Consider the following 19,252-nt stretch of genomic DNA (forward strand, 5'->3'; position numbering starts at 1 on the left):
ATTATAATACTCTTCTTGAAGTCTGAGGGTATTTCACCCACCTGTCATCCATGACTTATCTACCTTAAATGAAGTGGATATTACATATATTTTCATCAGATTTGAATCAGCTTCTATACACCCCGCAAGGCGCCGTGTGGTGCCTGGCGGACGGCACCCTGTAACACTGGTATACATTTCCTTTCCTGTTCCACCCGCGACCAGAACGCGGCAAACACGACTGTCTATATGCCTCTGCACAGACCCTAACTTCTCTTATCTTATCTATGGGGTTCTTATGCGAAATGTATGTTGGTGGTAGCAGAATCGTTCCGCAGTCAGATTCAAATGCTGGTTGTCCAGATGGTCTCAATAATGATCTTGCATGTCGTTCGAACCTATCGGTATCTAATCTGGCAGCCCTCCTCCAAGATCATTCGATATCTTCCATCCGAACTGCCACTGATCACAAACACTCGAGTAGTACTCATCTTAAGAACTTTCAGTATTGTAGCGGGTCAGCAATCGTAAGTATCGAAATAATTATGAAAAATCCGCCTCGATTGCGTAGATTACCTGGTATTTACCTAAGTTTCAGCGTGGGTAACCACGCCTTCTTCATAACAAATACAAAACAGCTTGCCTAAATAGGCATAGTCAAAGGCTAAAATCAACACCTACAGCGGCAAGACCCCATAAAAGTTTTTACAAATACACGGTACGTATGTACCAAGTCAATAATATTACTTATCTCACTGTGTGTGTTGCGTCGTCCCAGCCAACGTACGATGGTCACAGGCTCTCCACCGAACAGAGGCACCGCAGGCTGCTAACACGAGCGGCTAACGAAATCACTGCGCATGCGCGCGGCCAGGAAACGCTCTTCTTATGCATGAGAGCGGGATTACAAAGTTAACACGGATCGGGACCTAACTGACTGCCAAAAGTTGTCGCACAAATAGCGAAGTGAGCAAATGACAAAAGCGATGATGCGGGAATTAAAACAAATTTAATAGCAACGCACGACAAACTTTATGCACGGGTTGTAAATCATTCCCAAGCTAAGGACGTTGTTGTTATCGTATAAAACCTCACTAATACTATCTGCAGGAGAAACAACCTTGGTCGCTACATCGCCATAATACTAAGCGTCCGACCAGGCCGTAATCAAAAGACGTTAAACATTTATAGCATACCTTGGCTCCATGATCTTATAATTACATAGAAGCCAACCAAGATGTTATAAATCTCTAACGTCTTCTGATTACGGCCTGGTCGGCCGCTTAGTATTATGGCGATGTAGCGACCATGGTTGTTTCTGCTGCAGATACTATTAGTGCGGTTTTATCCGTTAACAATAACGTCCTTAGCATAGCTATCTTTTCAGTTTAGTTGTAATTTGTACTTAATTCTAGGGCTTCCATATTAGCTTGGGGCTGATTTACCACCCGTGCATAAAGTTTGTCGTGCGTTGCTATTAAATACGTTTTAATTCCCTCATCATTGCTTTTGTCATTTGCTCAATTTGCTATTTGTGCGACAACTTTTGGCAGTCAGTTAGGTCCCGATCCGTGTTAACTTTGTAATCCCTCTCTCATGCATAAGAAGAGCGTTTCCTGGCCGCGCGCATGCGCAGTGATTTCGTTAGCCGCTCATGTTAGCAGCCTGCGGTGCCTTTGTTCGGTGGAGAGCCTGTGACCATCGTACGTTGGCTGCGGCGAGGCAGCACACACAGGACTGAGATAAGTAACATTATTGACTTGGTACATATGTAACGTGCATTTGTAAAAAATTTTATGGGGTCTTGCCGCTGTAGATGTTGATTTTAGCCTTTGACTATGCCTATTTAGGCAAGCTGTTTTAGCCGGCCGCGGTGGTCTAGCGGTTCAGGCCCTCAGTCCGGAACCGCGCGACTGCTACGGTCGCAGGTTCGAATCCTGCCTCGGGCATGGACGTGTGTGATGTCCTTAGGTTAGTTAGGTTTAAGTAGTTCTAAGTCCTAGGGGACTGATGACCACAGAAGTTAAGTCCCATAGTGCTCAGAGCCATTTGAACCATTTGAGCAAGCTGTTTTATATTTGTTCTGAAGAAGGCGTGGTTACCCACGCTGGAACCTAGGTAAACACCAGGTAGTTTGTGCAATCGAGGCGGATTTTTCATAATTATTTCAGTACTCAACTTCCTAAAATTCTTCGTGCAAGCCGAAGTCGACTATTCACGTACGCTACTACAAGTCTTTACACGCTCGTTCCGTTTCACAGCGGTGAAGGTATGTTCTCGAAACTTCAACAAAAGCCCGTACCGAGCTACTGAGCGTCTCTCTTGCAGAGTTTTCCACTGGAGTCTATCTACCATCTCCGTAACGCTTTCTCGATTACTAAATGATCCTGTAACGAAGCGCGTTGCTCTCCGTTGGATCTCTTCTGTCAACCCTATCTGGTACGGATCCCACACTGGTGAACAATATTCAAGCAGTGGACGAACAAGTGTACTGTAACCTACTTCCTTTGTTTTCGGATTGCATTTCCTTAGGATTCTTCCAATGAATCTCACTCAGTCTGGCATCCGCTTTACCGACTGTCAACTTTATATCATCATTCCACTTTAAATCACTCCTAATACCTACTCCCAGACAATTTATGGAATTAACTGCTTCCAGTTGCTGACCTGCTATATTGTAGCTAAATGGTAAAGGATCTTTCTTTTTATGTATTCGCAGCACATTACACCTGTCTACATTGAGATTCAATTGCCATTCCCTGCACCAAGCGTCAATTCGCTGCAGATCCTCCTGCATTTCAGTACAATTTTCCATTGTTACAACTTCTCGATATACCACAGCATCATCCGCGAAAAGCCTCAGTGAACTTCCGATGTCATCCACAAAGTCATTTATGTGTACTGTGAATAGCAACGGTCCTACGACACTCCCCTGCGGCACACCTGAAATCACTCTTACTTCGGAAGACTTCTCTCCATTGAGAATGACATGCTGCGTTCTGTTATCTAGGAACTCTTCAATCCAATCACACAGTTGGTTTGATAGTCCATATGCTCTTACTTTGTTCATTAGTCGCACACTGCGGCAGATAAAATACTGTATCACATGCATAGCGAGAAAACAAGCAGTTTACTGCCATACATAGCACCTTTATGACAAACTAAAAACATTCCACCAACCTCTGGAAAAGGTAAGATAGGAAGCCAGTAGGGCACAGAAACCAAAAGCTCGCATCGGCGCTACTTACTCACAGCTGGCTCGACCATTCGCTTGCAGTCGTGGCGTTGGTGAAGTCGATGATGCCGCCTCGGCCGTTCCGCCAGCTGGTGATGGTGCTGCCCTCGGTGTTGGTGACGAACCAGCCCCTCTCCAGCGCCCTCGAGTAATGCGGTTCACAGTCAGAGTTGATGAACGGGTGCACCCACAGCGTCACACGGAACCCCATCGAGTGCAGGTCGTCTACGAGCGCTCTGACATCAGGGAACTTGTTGGAGTCGAACGTGAGGCTTCCGTAACAAGTCTCCCACTTGCCATCAATCTCAATCTGGCTGTTGCTGAAGCCGTGTTCGACTACCTCGCTGGCAAACTGCCTCACTTTTGCGTCGTTGATATCTCTCTTGTAACGCGCCGACGTAGACCATACGGGATGCGTGGTCATGCGCTCGTCTGGAATGTCTAAGGGTTTGTCGAAGTATTCTGCGATGGCATTCTCGTGTGCTTCTCTCGCATTATCAAAGTGGCAGTCAGTATACCTCAAAGTAACTCCCGTCCGATTGACCAGGTATGGTTGCCTGTTCTCCGCAATGAAACATAATTAATCCTTCGATTTAATTGTATTTTGTTCGATAAAAAGCGGCACATATGGAGGAACGTAAACGTATCGGCCATCGGAGAACAGCCAGTAACGCTCGGCCACGCCCATATTGTCTTGCTGTTTGCTGACGTACGAGTAATTGCTGAACACGTTGTGCTCTGTGTGCCAGTTCTGGTTGTACTGCTCGGGTCCTCCATAGATATGGCTACGTGAATGATTGACACAAGTGCGCTGAACCGTAACATCCTCAGATGTGATTTCTATTGTGGGGCAATACGATGCTCCACGTTGGAGACGGTGAGCAATTTTTGGCGCAAATAATGAAGGGCCATCTGCGATAAATCCAGAGTCAGAGCGCAGTCTGGAAGGGCCCGTAGGGTTTCCAAGTGTAACGTAGCCAGCTTCAATATTCTGGTCGTCTGAAACAAAAAAAATGGTTCAAATGGCTCTGAGCACTATGGGACTTAACTTCTGAGGTCATCAGTCCCCTAGAACTTAGCACTACTTAAACCTAACCAACCTAAGGACATCACACACATCCATGCCCGAGGCAGGATTCGAACCTGCGACAGTAGCGTCGCGCGGTTCCAGACTGTAGCGCCTAGAACCGCTCGGCCACTCCGACCGGCTCATCTGAAACATTAAGGAAGATACATATTCAGAATTTATTGCATCCACTCACTCGACAATTGGCTGTTAAATTTGCAAGTTTCAGTATTCAGTTTTACTACTTTACAGTTCTCACATTTTGGCATACTATTCATTGCAGAGTTACTGCAAAGATGCGAAATTAGGAACGCTTTAGTTATCTCTGAGCTCAGGCTGTGAGGTACCCAGGAAGTCAGTTTTCGATTTTCGGGAGTTCGGGCGAAAGAGATCGCTGCCCGCTGTGATTGACTGCTTGGAGCTTGCGTTTGTGTAGATACCTGTCTTGTGTTTCGTTGCGCTGAGGACGGAGGAGTCTCTGCTGTCAAACGCTGCTGATCACTCAGTTCGTATAGGATGAGATGGTAACATGTAGCTGGGTGGTGTGAAACCAACGCACTCTTCCACAGCGATGAGTCTCACGAGTGCTTTTTAAGGCCGCTGTGTTCTAGGCTTGGCGGGCGGGATTAGCCGAGCGGTCTAGGGCGCTGCAGTCATGGACTGTGCGGCTGGTCCTGGCGGAGGTTCGAGTCCTCCCTCGGGCATGGGTGTGTGTGTGTTTGTCATTAGGATAATTTAGGTTAAGTAGTGTGTAAGCTTAGGGACTGATGACCTTAACAGTTAAGTCCCATAAGATTTCACACACATTTGAACATTCTTTTTCTACGCTTGGTACAGAATCTACTTGCTGTCAGTCGATACAAATAGTAATATAGGCAGCTTAGTTGCCCTCTATTAATGAATTTTCGTAAATGTTTCACACATTACATTCGACCATACTTAGGTGAATTTTCTTACACTACGGTTACATGTTCGCGTCGTATTCTTTCGACACGAGTAATGTCTATACCGTTGTGGCTTTCCTAGTTTTGAGATCAGACGAATTTACAATTATTCTCCTCGCCATACGTTTTGTTGTTTAAGTGTATTTGCTGATTCAACACGTGTTGCAAAGCTGTCTCTAGAGATAGAACTCTCCGAATTTTCTCATGGCAGCTGACGTCAGCAACAGTATTAACCATTACGAAAAGCGTGCTTCGTATTTCTATGGATGTTTCCAACAAATAAGGGGTGTTCCGGAGCCGACACTGGCCGCAGAGATGTTATGATTTTCTACAAGTGTACGAGGGTTGGAACTTGAATAGTGGCAGCTATTTATTTACAGCTCGTACAAAACAGATACGTGTGTCGACGTTTTGCTGACCTTCAAAGTAGTCACCAGCTTTGTGTAAAGCCCGTTCCCAGCGATGTGGAAGTCGCAAGATACTCTTAGCAGTGCCAGTTGTGTTGACAGTTCGAGCGGCGCGGTCTATTGCGGGACGAATTTGTAGCAGTTCTGAAGCAAATGCCGTGAAGTGTTTCCTTCAGTTTAGAAATCGAGTTGAACTCACGAGGGCTGAAGTCAGATGAGTGCAGTAGGTGGTATAGCCCCATCAGTCAAACAAATTAGTAACAGCTTGCACTGTACGTGCTTCAGCATTGTCCTGCAAAATGATAGTCAGTTCCTGCAGAAAATGTCATCAGTTCTGAACCTATGCTGTTCATTTTTGGAACACAACCAACGACCAGCTTAGAGACAGAAGTGATGACACCTTCTGGAGGACCTGACATTCATTTTGCAGGACAATGCTCAAGCACGTACAGTGCAAGCTGTTACTGATGTGTTTGACTCATGGGGCTCCTAAGAGCTGTACCACCTACTGCACTCCCCTCAGTTAAGCCCTCGTGAGTTCAACTCGATTACTAAACTGAAGGAAACACTTCACGGCATTCGCTTCAGAACTGCTACAAATTCGTCCCGCAATAGACCGCGCCGCTCGAACTGTCAACACAACTGGCACTGCTAAGAGTATCTTGCGACTTCCACATCGCTGGAAACGGGTTAAACACAATGCTGGTGACTACTTTGAAGGTCAGAAAAACTTTGAAACACGTATCTATTTTGTACGAGTTGTAAATAAATAGTTGCCACTATTAAAGCCCCAACCCTCGTATGCTTACTCGTATTTTGTGTATCATAACAACAAACAGGGAAGTCATTTCCATGGCAAAGAAGACAGCTATAAGCCACTTCGCTTAAACGCTTTTATGCTGCGTGAGATACTAGATATGATTTCTAGATTTACTTCATTTCAATTTCCCAAGTCTATTATAAACCGTTGTGCTCGCAAAACTTACGTGACTTTGTTTAACATTTTTGCGATTCAATAGTGTTGCTAAATGTAATGCATTGGCAAAAGATTGGTATATGAGAGAGCATAATTTTTTAAATCAGGGCATTTGAGGGTAAACTTTCATATGTAATCCGAACTCAAAACCTGGCAGTAACCTCACACGCTGAAGGACGAACGTAATTTATGAGCAGTAGGACTGCACTTAGTAATGACTATGAATGAAATAATTTTAGAGTAGGAAAAAATAAACAAAATAATGGTGTGTGTTAACTTTTAATTACACCGATACAGTGCAGTTTCCTGAATGCGACATTTAAAACGCGATAATTACTAGATTGCCGTTTATGTAAGGAAAAAATGTAATACATTCAACAAACACGGCTCCTAATATGTATATGAAATGGATAATCTTTTTCAATTAGTTTTCCATACCCACCAGGCACAGCAGAACACTGTAAACAGGATTCCTGAAATCTGTCGTGGCAACGGTGTGTGGTTAGTAGTATTGTGTAGGAAGCATCGTCTGCTGCAGAGGACCTAGGCTGTAGAAAGAATGGAGCAGTAGAGCTAGTTATATCGTAACCGCTACATAAAATTATTTTATAGGAACAATGATAGTGCTTAAGACCCATAAAAGGAACTGATAAGTTCTCATTTTTAAGACCTGATAATTACCATCTCCATGACTCCTCTACACTGGAGACAAAATCAACAAAATTTAAACTCTCTGGATCAGCTCCAGGACAAAATAATCCCAAAATAGTTTCATTTGGCAAGTCGCTTTATCATTAAGAATCATCAAGATAACGACCACAACGCTGGTTCATTTAAACAGTTGCAAGTTGAAAGCGTTATGTGCAGTATCGACTCAAGTATTCAACTAAAGTTGTTAGTAAATACTGGATTCGGATGTCGAGATGCTGCACTGGCTTTTTCAACTCAACTTCACAAATTCTAATTGAGATACAAGAGCATCGATTGTTATGGTGTTACAGGTTAGTTACACTTCGTTCGTAGGGTCAGTTTTATGAATAGAGCTTACGGTCTCTGGGGTTGATAAAGCACAAGTGGTTGGTCTTAGAAATCTTTTGGTAATGCTGAACAAAGGCAGATGATATGTATGCATTAAAAAGAAAGAAAATTCCCGGACACTCAGTTGGCACAAGACCACATGAGCACTTTACGTTTTGATGAACGGCGTATTTGAGAACAATTTGATGTTCATATTGTCTTGTTAGAGAGATTTCAGTTCTAGGGTAATGTAATGAAATAACAAATATATAAATTACCACTACATACATGTCGCAGGAAACATATTTGTGAATCCTTATACTGTATACGTGTGTTCCTGCAACGCTCAGTCGCCCATTGATATGTAAGTCAAGGTAATGACTCAGCGCTGTAAAAAGAAACCCTCCAGATTTATTCAAAAAGTCCATTGCATTATTGCGACGAAGAACGTATTGATAAAAGTTTAGACTGGATTCGCAGAGCTTCGATGTCGGCATGTCAGCATCACAATGTAGCAGCAGGTAACAACAGATAAAACAGAAAAATGTATTTGTGTTATTTTTCTCTTAGAATGGTAAAAATTTCAACTATTTTCAGTTTCTAAATACAGCGACTCTACTTGTCGTGACTGTGAATAATGACGAAAGGCGAATACCTTTAACAACAGTGAGGACGCATTCGGGACGACGACGGTTCAATCCCGCGTCCGGCCATCCTGATTTAGGTTTTCCGTGATTTCCCTAAATCGCTCCAGGCAAATGCCGGAATGGTTCCTTTGAAAGGGCACGGTCGACTTCCTTCCTCATCCTTCCATAATCCGATGAGACCGATGACCTCGCTGTTTGGTCCCTTCCTCCAAACAACCCAACAGTCAGGACTTTATAAGGTACCAGGAATTTTGTGGGATTATACCACTAAACCTACGTAGTCTCGTACAAAGAAAATGTTCTCCTTTTTGAATTAAGAGTTTTACTGAGATAACAAAATACTGTAGCAAGTAATTAGAACATCGAAAGTTAGTTGAGATGACTAAATACGTTTAAATAAATATCGAGTATATTATCGCAACTGAACAAGGAAGGTACAACAAGAGTTGATTAAAAAACGTCTGCTTTGTTTGGTTTAAATTATATATACATGAAAAAAACTTTTGCTTCACCCCAGTTCTCAAAACGCCTGAAGATAGACGTTGACTGTGGATATTGTATCACAGACGCAGTTCCTTTCACTGCTCAGAGATGTCACTAAACCCGCACAAAGATGTAAACAACCAAGCATGAGCAGCGACTGTTACACGGAGGGGGTCCGACATCCGATCAATTCCAGTCATTCCTCCAGGAAGGAGGTACTCGGCTTGTGTTGTCTGTAGTTCAACCACGCCTAGACGGTCAATACTGCGGTTCGATGGCGTCCGCATTTTTACTTTGTGCCTGGAAGGGCTCTCAACAAGGGATGTGTCCAGGCGTTTCCGAGTGAACCAAAGCAATGTTTTTCGGACATGGAGGAGATACAGAGAGACAGGAACTGTCGATGACATGCCTCGCTCAGGCCGCCCCAGGGCTGCTACTGCAGTGGATGACCGCTACCTACAGATTATGGCTCGGAGGAACCTTGACAACAACGCCACTATGTTGAATAACTCTTTTTCGTGCAGCCACAGGACGTCGTGTTACGATTCAAACTGTGCGCAATAGGCTGCATAATGGACCGCTCAGGATTGGCATCACGTTCGATTTACCGATGAGTGTCGCATATGCCTTCAACCACACAGTAGTCGGAGACATGTTTGGAAGCAGCTCGGTCAGGCTGAACACATTAGACACACTGTCCAGCGATTGCAGCAAGGTTGAGGTTCCGTGCTGTCTTGGGGTTGCATTATGTGGGTACCGACGTACGCTGCAGGTGGTCATGGAAGGCGCCGTAAGGGCTGTACGATTCGTGAATGCTATCCTCCGACTGAGAGTGCAACCGTATCGGCAGCATATTGGCGAGGCATTCGTCTTTTTGGACGAAAATTCGCTGCCCCATCGTGCACATCTTGTGAATGACTTCCTTCAGGACAACGACATCGTTCGACTAGAGTGGCCAGCTTATACTCCAGACATGAACCCTATGGAACATGCCTGAGATAATTTGAAAAGGGCTGTTTAAGGACGACGTGACCCACCAACCACTCTAAGGGATCTACGTAGAATCGCCGTTGAGGAGTGGGACAATCAGTGCCTTGAAGAACTAATTGACAGTATGCCACGACGAATACAGGCATGCATCAGTGCAAGAGGACGTGCTACTGGGTATTAGAGGTACCGGTGTGTACAGCTATCTGGACCACCACCTCTGAATGTCTCGCTGTATAGTGGTACAGCACGCAATGTGTGGTTTTCATGAGCGATAAAGAGGGTGGAAATGATTTTTATGTTGATCTCTGTTCCAATTTTCCGTACAGGTTCCGGAACTCTCGGGACCGAGGTGATGCAAACCTTTTTTTGATGGGCGTATTTCAAATTTCACCACAGCTGTGGCGCAGGAGTCATGTCTCCATCTAATGGATGTAGGTGGTGTTTACGGTAAGGTCTGCTCACAATACGTGGGAAGCTTAGGCTAGTGACGAGTGATTTAGTATTGAAATATGCATGGCGGAAATTAATTAGTTTCAGTGTGTTAGTGGTTCAAATGGCTCCAAGCACTATGGGACTTAACTGCAGAGGTCATCAGTTCCCTAGAACTTAGAACTACTTAAATCTAACTAACCTAAGGACATCACACGTATCCACGCCCAAGGCAGGATTCGAACCTGCGACCGTAACGGTCTCGCGGTTCCAGACTAAAGCGCCTAGAACCGCTCGGCCACTTCGACCGGCTAGTGTGTTAGTGAAATGACTTAGTGCACTCGACCCAGTATACAGATATTAGGCAGTTTCTGCTAGTGATTACCTACCTCCACGTCGAATCGCTTACCCGTGGTGCACCGCAGCACAGATTTCGAAGCCATCTGTTTGGTAAAGGTCTCTCTGTTTCTTGGGCTGTGTTAATGTATTGGAGTAAGGGTGACAGTGTCAGATTTGTTACTGCTCATGATGGACAGGCATATTTTTAGGCTGTAAATTATCCTTTATAGTTGAGTTTCCTACTCGAAAACAATGTTTTAGGGTCCTTAAAGTGCACCTGGAACCAATAAATTATCACATACTACAGCAACTTGAGCTTTTTGTGATATACTTTCCTACTAATATTTATCAGTGAAGCGGATTTTAGTACTTAATTTTTCTAATCAAATATTGGAACATTGTTTTAACATTTTAGGGTTTGTAATTATTCCTTAGGGTTTTCACCTAAACATAGAAACTATTCCCTGCATAGCGCAACCACAGTTACTTACACTAACGTTTAACTCTTTCTCATTTCTACAGATACGGATGAACTCTGTGACGCTGGCCAGAGCACTCACCCTTTCTCGTGGTGATCACGAGTCGATTGCTGTCCTCATCGAGTTGAGTCTGGAGGTCAGCGACTGCCGATGTCACCATCTACATCAACAGCAGCCTTGTCAGCCAGGCCACTGTAACACGGTGCGATCAACGTGAGGTCTTTTCCCATAATATGTCCCACTACACAGTACACAGTGTTTACTGGTACCTATTATACAGTCTGAAACACTGAAAAGCTTGTAAAGGTGTTGATGGGCAGATTATGCTGCTAAATAACTGTTTCAGGAAAGACTTGATACGTAGCGGCTTTTCCCAGTTAATTAGCATTGAAGTTAGCCAATCAAGCTGTTGTTGCACGTGCTGATTCAGTCGGCCAGCCAGATACAGTTGATGTCAGTTGTTCTTACAAGGGAACCTCCCCATCGCACCCCCCTCAGATTTAGTTATAAATTGGCACAGTGGATAGGCCTTGAAAAACTGAACACAAATCAATCGTGAAAACAGGAAGAAGTTGTGTGGAACTATGAAAAAATAAGCAAAATATACAAACTGAGTAGTCCATGCGCAAGATAGGCAACATCAAGAATAGTGTGTGCTCAGGAGCGCCGTGGTCCCGTGGTTAACGTAAGGAACTGCGGGACGAGAGGTCCTTGGTTCACGTCTTCCCTCGAGTGAAAAGTTTACTTTCTTTATTTTCGGTCCTTGGTTCAAGTCTTCCCTCGAGTGAAAAGTTTACTTTATTTATTTTCGGTCCTTGGTTCAAGTCTTCCCTCGAGTGAAAAGTTTACTTTCTTTATTTTCGGTCCTTGGTTCAAGTCTTCCCTCGAGTGAAAAGTTTACTCTCTTTATTTTCGCAAAGTTATGATCTGTCCGTTCGTTCATTGACGTCTCTGTTCACTGTAATAAGTTTAGTGTCTGTGTTCTGCGACCGCACCGCAAAATCGTGCGATTACTAGACGAAAGAACGTGCCTCTCCAATGGGAACCGAAAACATTTGATCGCAAGGTCATAGGTCAACCGATTCCTCCACAGGAAAACACGTCTGATAATTCTATACGACACTGTTGACGGCATGTGCGCCACATGACAGGAATATGTTGTCGACCCACCTAACTTGTACACTTGGCGAATGGGTAAAAAGATTCTTCTACCATGCCCGATTTAGGTTTTCTTGTGGATGTGATAATCACTCCCAAAAAAGTGATGAAAACATAAGAGTTTGTCACATAAACTGAAAATAAAAAATTAAACTACTCGAGGGGAGACTTGAACCAAGGACCTCTCGTTCCGCACCTGCTCACGCTAACCACGGGACCACGGCGCTCCTAAGCTCCCGTTATTCATTATGTTGCTTATCTTACACATGGACTACTCAGTTTGTATATTTTGCTTATTTTTTATAGTTCCACACAACTCCTTCCTGTTTTCTCGATTGAGCTGTGTTCAGTTTTTCAAGGCCTATCCTCTATGCCAATTTATAACTAAATCTGAGGGGGGTGCGATGGGAAGGTTCCCTTGTTAGAGCGCAGATGATAGTGCACAAGACTCCTCAGCTTTCGAGGTGTCTTGGCTCAAGTTCGATCCTTGCTATCGTTCCATGTTCAAATGGTTCAAATGGCTCTGAGCACTATGGGACTTAACATCTATGGTCATCAGTCCCCTAGAACTTAAAACTACTTAAACCTAACTAACCCTAAGGACATCACACAACACCCAGTCATCACGAGGCAGAGAAAATCCCTGACCCCGCCGGGAATCGAACCCGGGGACCCGGGAGCGGGAAGCGAGAATGCTACCGCACGACCACGAGCTGCGGACATATCGTCCCATGTCCAATTTTGGTATCGCTCTCTTGTCGTTTGGCGACACCGTCCTGGTCGGATTGAAAATGGCCTAATGGGCTAACTTCGATGCTAGTTTGAATCAGCGCAAGGTATAAAATTTTTTTCATAATAATTATTTCAAGGCACAACATACGTTGCAACATCCTTACAAGCTTTTCAGACTGTTTCTGACCACTCTGTATAGTTCTTCTCTAATTAATTTTTCTTTTACATAATTTTTATGTGAATAAATATTTTAGATATGAGCCACAGGACACCTTATTGAGCCTCGTTATAGGCTCTGCATTAATTCTCTTAAAATAATTTTTAATTTTATATACGAGAAAGTTAGTATTTGACAAAATCTAGAGGCCAGATCTTATGCTAAGAATAGAACAGTAATAATAAAATACAGCCGCGTGGGATTAGCCGAGCGGTCTAAGGCGCTGCAGTCATGGACTGTCCGGCTGGTCCCGGCGGAGGTTCGAGTCCTCCCTCGGGCATGGGTGTGTGTGTTCGTCCTTAGGATAATTTAGGTTAAGTAGTGTGTAAGCTTAGGGACTGATGACCTTAGCAGTTAAGTCCCTTAAGATTTCACACACATTTGAACATTTGAACAAAATACAAACAAAGACAGTAAATTTAGGAGTTAGGAGATTTGAGGACATGATTAATTTGGCAGTAACTATTGCAGCAACAGATGTCCATGGAAATGTTTGGCGTTGATAGAACAGTCTGGTAAGTATATGGCATATTTTGCCTCATATTTCATCTGCTTTCTCCCATGGAAGAGCAACCAAGATTTGGTCCACCACACTGATAAACTGTGCAGTAGTTAGGGTCATCAGCGTCAGTGTGAAATTTATCTCCTTTCTTAGTACAGACAAGGTAGCATTGTCAATTATTTTTTCTGCACAATTGATGACAATTCCCTGACGTTCTTCTTGTGGTCGTTTTGCCACAATGTGTTTATATTTAGCAGTCTGTCTGCATGTAGGTGACAGCAGTGCCCTTTTAGTTTGAGACCAGGTTATTGATTTAACCACTCCCACGAATTAGGGGAGAGCGACGATGCCAACTGCAGATGGAGCGCGAAGAGTCCTCTTGAGGTTTCGTCATATCCGTGTCGGTTGTAGTGGATGCACTCCATCAGCCGGACGAGGCTGTCTCTTCTTGTGTCCTGCAGGTGGTTGAGGATCTGATGCGAGAAAAGACCTTCGCAAGAGATGGTACGGTTTGGATCTCTCAGCATTTCCACAGGTAGACAAGTGTGGCCAAAAGGCACTCATTCCTGTTACGCAGCTTGTAGAGTTTCTTAATGCTGCTGATCATCACATGGAGATACCTGATGCCTGATTTTAGGTTCACCCAGCCTAGGAACATCTGGAAAATTTCTCTAGTTTTCAGGTGGGTTTTGTCATCTAGTAGGCGTGACACTTCTTTAAGCCAACAGGCGGTCCTGATAACGGATTACTACCTTTATGCCCTCTTCCCCTGCCCCAGCTCCCACTCGTACCAGAGCTGTCTCTGGGTGCGGACCTAGGGCGGTGGTGGGTGCAGCATAGTGCTTCGGTTCCATCCAGTGTCCTCAGTAGCGGATCTCTACCAGCATCATGACAATACGTCCTTGTCTCCTCCAGTTCTTATTGTGGGAGCAGATTGCCTTGTAGACAGCCACTCTGCTTTGATCATTCTCATGAGTGGGTCCCTATCGTTGGCCAAGGATGACCTAGAAGTCTACCGTATATGCCTTCCCTTGTGTGAAAACGTATGTGGGCCAGACTATCGGGACGGTACAGAATAGACTCACAGCATAAACGCCACATATACGACGAACAGCCGACAAACTCCACTGTGGAAGAACACTGCGTCTCCCAAGGACATACAACGAATTGTGACAAGTTGATGCACTTAGCCAAAGTCTTCTGGGATTGTATTCAAAACGACTCTTTAGAGATCTACAGACTACGTAATGGACTATTAAATAGAAGAAGCAGCAGTCAACTAAGCAAGACTTGGGACTGAGCCTTGAGAATGATCAAAGTACAGCGACAATCAACATGAATATCCGCTCCTGCCATAAAAACTGAAAAAAATAAAGAGGTATAGCAGCCATGACAGCAGAGATACGCATCTGACACCGTACGCAGCACTACTGGCGACCATGTGTCGCCCCTGTCTCCCACTTACCCCACCACTGCACCAGATCCACAGCTAAAGTTGCCTAGCTTGACATTGCAGAAGGCGAGACAGGATATAATGGCGGCATTCAGCAGAAATCAGCTAGACATCACGAACGCCTGAAGGTGGCAAGAAGATTGTTTGCTCAAATACTCCATCATCAGCACGGTGCCATCTGGCTGATTGCCCGAGAAATATTCACCATTTCATGCGCAGGATAAACATAAAACCAACATCAAGTACCACTACAGGGAAGAGATGCACAGCAAAATTAACGATCTCGATAAGCTCCAGAATGAGAACGAGCTTTTGGTCTCCATTGTCTTTCTGCTGAGATGCCGAGAGGAATATTCATAAAGGCCGTTCATCGTATCAAAGTGGCAGCCCTCAACTGGATCACGAAGAGTCAGTCAGACCCTGGTCAGTGGATGGATCCACTATACTCGACATGGACTTGATGAGACCTCAAGAGAAATCATCTAACACCACCTGAAGAAGGTGTCTACACTCTCCCCTGATTCATGGTAGTGGACTGGTGCAGATAGCTGGTCTCAAGCCAACAGGGAACTGCATACTACTGAATATGAATCCACTGCAGCTAAAACACCACAAGAAGAAAGAGAACTGCCATCAGCAGTATAGAGAAAATAGTTGACGATACTACATTATCTGTATTGAGGAATAGACTACATTTCGCACTGACACCATTGATCCTTCCAACAGCAGAGCAGTGGCTGAATTCGCTCTTGCTCTTCAATAGGGTGTCTCAGGGGAAATACGATGTGACTGTACACTTACAGCGATTGTTCCAACACAGTTAATCATCTCGAGGGAAAAGAGGAAGCTTCTCCGAGAAGACAGTCATCTTCCCAGTGCACCATCTTGCCACCATTTTTTTTTTTTGAATCATCAGTCTTCTGACTGTATTGATTTGACTCATTATGAATTCCCATCCTGTGCCAACCCTTTCATCTCAGAGTACCACTTACTACCTTTGTCCTCAATTATTTGCTGCATGTATTCCAATCGCTGTCTTTGTCTACAGTTTTAGTCCCATAAACCTCCTTGTAGCACTGAGGAAGCCATTCCCTGATGCCGCAACGGATGTCCTACCGTCCAGTCCCTTCTCTTTGCCAGTGTTTTCCACATGTTTCTTTCCTCTCCTATTTTGTGCAGGACTTCCTCATTCCTTACCTTTCCAGTTTGCCCTAATTTTCAACATTCGTCTGTAGCACGACATCTCAGATTCTTCGATTCTCTTCTGTTCCGATTTTCCCACAGTTTATATTTCACTACCATACAATTCTGTGCTCCAAACGTACATTCTCAAAAAAATTTTCCTCAAATTAAGACCTATTTTTCATAGTAGTAGAATTCTCTTGCCCAGGAATTCGCTTTTTGTCAGTGCAAGTCAGTTTTTGATCTCCTCTTTGCTCTGACCATCATTGATTATTTTGCTGCATAGGTAGCGGAATTCCTTAACTTCATCTACGTCATGACCATCAATCCTGACGTTAAGTTTCTCTCTCTTCTCATTTCTACTACTTCTCATGACTTTTCTTTTTCTTCGATTTATTCTTAGTCCATATTCTGTACTCATTAAGTTTTATTTCCACTCCTGAATTTTTTTTATATTTCCATCATTGCTTCTTTGATGTGAAGATTGAACAGTAAAGGCGAAAGACTACACCCCTGAAACTTCCTGGCAGATTAAAGCTTTGTGTCGGACGGAGACTCGAACTCGGGACCTTTGCCTTTTGCGGGCACAAGCTCTACCGACTGTTTTTGTTCATCTCATTTTGTTCGTTATTGTTCCTTCTATTTTTTCGGGGGAGGACGTCCCATGACGCTTGTTCATGTTCATCGCTGGTCCATAAAGTCAGTTTCCTTTATTGCAGAGGGCAGCTAGCCCTCTGACCGAACACGCTTAGGTACCGTGATGGCGGCCGACTGAACTACTCAAGCACGTCTGGCGACCCACCCTCACCGCTAAAATTCTGCCAGTACCTCGTCTCCAACCTTCCAAACTTTACAGAAGCTCTCCTGCGAACCTTGCAGAACTAGCACTCCTGGAAAAAAGGGTACTGCAGAGACTTGCTTAGCCACAGCCTGGGCGTTGGTTCCTGGAAACACGTCCCAGACTGTGGCTAACGGAATGTTCGCCATTACTAGCTGAAATTTATTACAATCTTTCTCCTCTCTCATTGCTTCTCTTAAGCTCCTATAACCTCTTTTCCTATTCCTTCCCCTACAACTGCATCCAGTTCCCCATAACTATAAGAATTTCATCTCCCTTTATGTACTGTATTACCATTTGAGTATAGTCTACCTCTTAATCTTCAAGTTGGGATGTCGGCATCTACACCTGACCTATCGTTGTCGGTGTTGGTTTTCTGTCGATTCTGATAAGAACGACCCTACCACTGACTGTTCACAGTAACACACTCCTGCCCTACCTACCTATTCATAGCGAATCCTACTCCCCTTATACCATTTTCTGCTGTTGTTGTTATTATTCTATACTCATCTGATCAGAAATCCTTGTCTTCTCTCCGTTTCACTTCACTGACTCCTACTACACTCCTGGAAATGGAAAAAAGAACACATTGACACCGGTGTGTCAGACCCACCATACTTGCTCCGGACACTGCGAGAGGGCTGTACAAGCAATGATCACACGCACGGCACAGCGGACACACCAGGAACCGCGGTGTTGGCCGTCGAATGGCGCTAGCTGCGCAGCATTTGTGCACCGCCGCCGTCAGTGTCAGCCAGTTTGCCGTGGCATACGGAGCTCCATCGCAGTCTTTAACACTGGTAGCATGCCGCGACAGCGTGGACGTGAACCGTATGTGCAGTTGACGGACTTTGAGCGAGGGCGTATAGTGGGCATGCGGGAGGCCGGGTGGACGTACCGCCGAATTGCTCAACACGTGGGGCGTGAGGTCTCCACAGTACATCGATGTTGTCGCCAGTGGTCGGCGGAAGGTGCACGTGCCCGTCGACCTGGGACCGGACCGCAGCGACGCACGGATGCACGCCAAGACCGTAGGATCCTACGCAGTGCCGTAGGGGACCGCACCGCCACTTCCCAGCAAATTAGGGACACTGTTGCTCCTGGGGTATCGGCGAGGACCATTCGCAACCGTCTCCATGAAGCTGGGCTACGGTCCCGCACACCGTTAGGCCGTCTTCCGCTCACGCCCCAACATCGTGCAGCCCGCCTTCAGTGGTGTCGCGACAGGCGTGAATGGAGGGACGAATGGAGACGTGTCGTCTTCAGCGATGAGAAACGCTTCTGCCTTGGTGCCAATGATGGTCGTATGCGTGTTTGGCGCCGTGCAGGTGAGCGCCACAATCAGGACTGCATACGACCGAGGGACACAGGGCCAACACCCGGCATCATGGTGTGGGGAGCGATCTCCTACACTGGCCGTACACCACTGGTGATCGTCGAGGGGACACTGAATAGTGCACGGTACATCCAAACCGTCATCGAACCCATCGTTCTACCATTCCTAGACCGGCAAGGGAACTTGCTGTTCCAACAGGACAATGCACGTCCGCATGTATCCCGTGCCACCCAACGTGCTCTAGAAGGTGTAAGTCAACTACCCTGGCCAGCAAGATCTCCGGATCTGTCCCCCATTGAGCATGTTTGGGACTGGATGAAGCGTCGTCTCACGCGGTCTGCACGTCCAGCACGAACGCTGGTCCAACTGAGGCGCCAGGTGGAAATGGCATGGCAAGCCGTTCCACAGGACTATATCCAGCATCTCTACGATCGTCTCCATGGGAGAATAGCAGCCTGCATTGCTGCGAAAGGTGGATATACACTGTACTAGTGCCGACATTGTGCATGCTCTGTTGCCTGTGTCTATGTGCCTGTGGTTCTGTCAGTGTGATCATGTGATGTATCTGACCCCAGGAATGTGTCAATAAAGTTTCCCCTTACTGGGACAATGAATTCACGGTGTTCTTATTTCAATTTCCAGGAGTGTATATCAACATTGAGCCTTTGCGTTTCCCTTTTCAGATTTTCTAGTTTCCCTACCACGTTTAAGCTTCTGACATTCCACGCCCCGATTCATATGTCGTTATCCTTTCATTGATTATTCAAACTTTTTCAAATTGTCACCTCCCCCTTGGCAGTACCGGACATCTGAATGGGGGACTATTCCGGAATCTTTTACCAA

General features: G+C 45.1%; 1 pseudogene; it reads right to left on the reverse strand.

Annotated features, from left to right (window-relative positions):
- Positions 1 to 19,252, reverse strand: part of LOC124622802 — a 60,086-nt pseudogene that overhangs the window by 31,654 nt on the left and 9,180 nt on the right.

This window comes from Schistocerca americana, chromosome 7, assembly GCF_021461395.2.
Source record: "Schistocerca americana isolate TAMUIC-IGC-003095 chromosome 7, iqSchAmer2.1, whole genome shotgun sequence".
Lineage (NCBI taxonomy): Eukaryota > Metazoa > Arthropoda > Insecta > Orthoptera > Acrididae > Schistocerca > Schistocerca americana.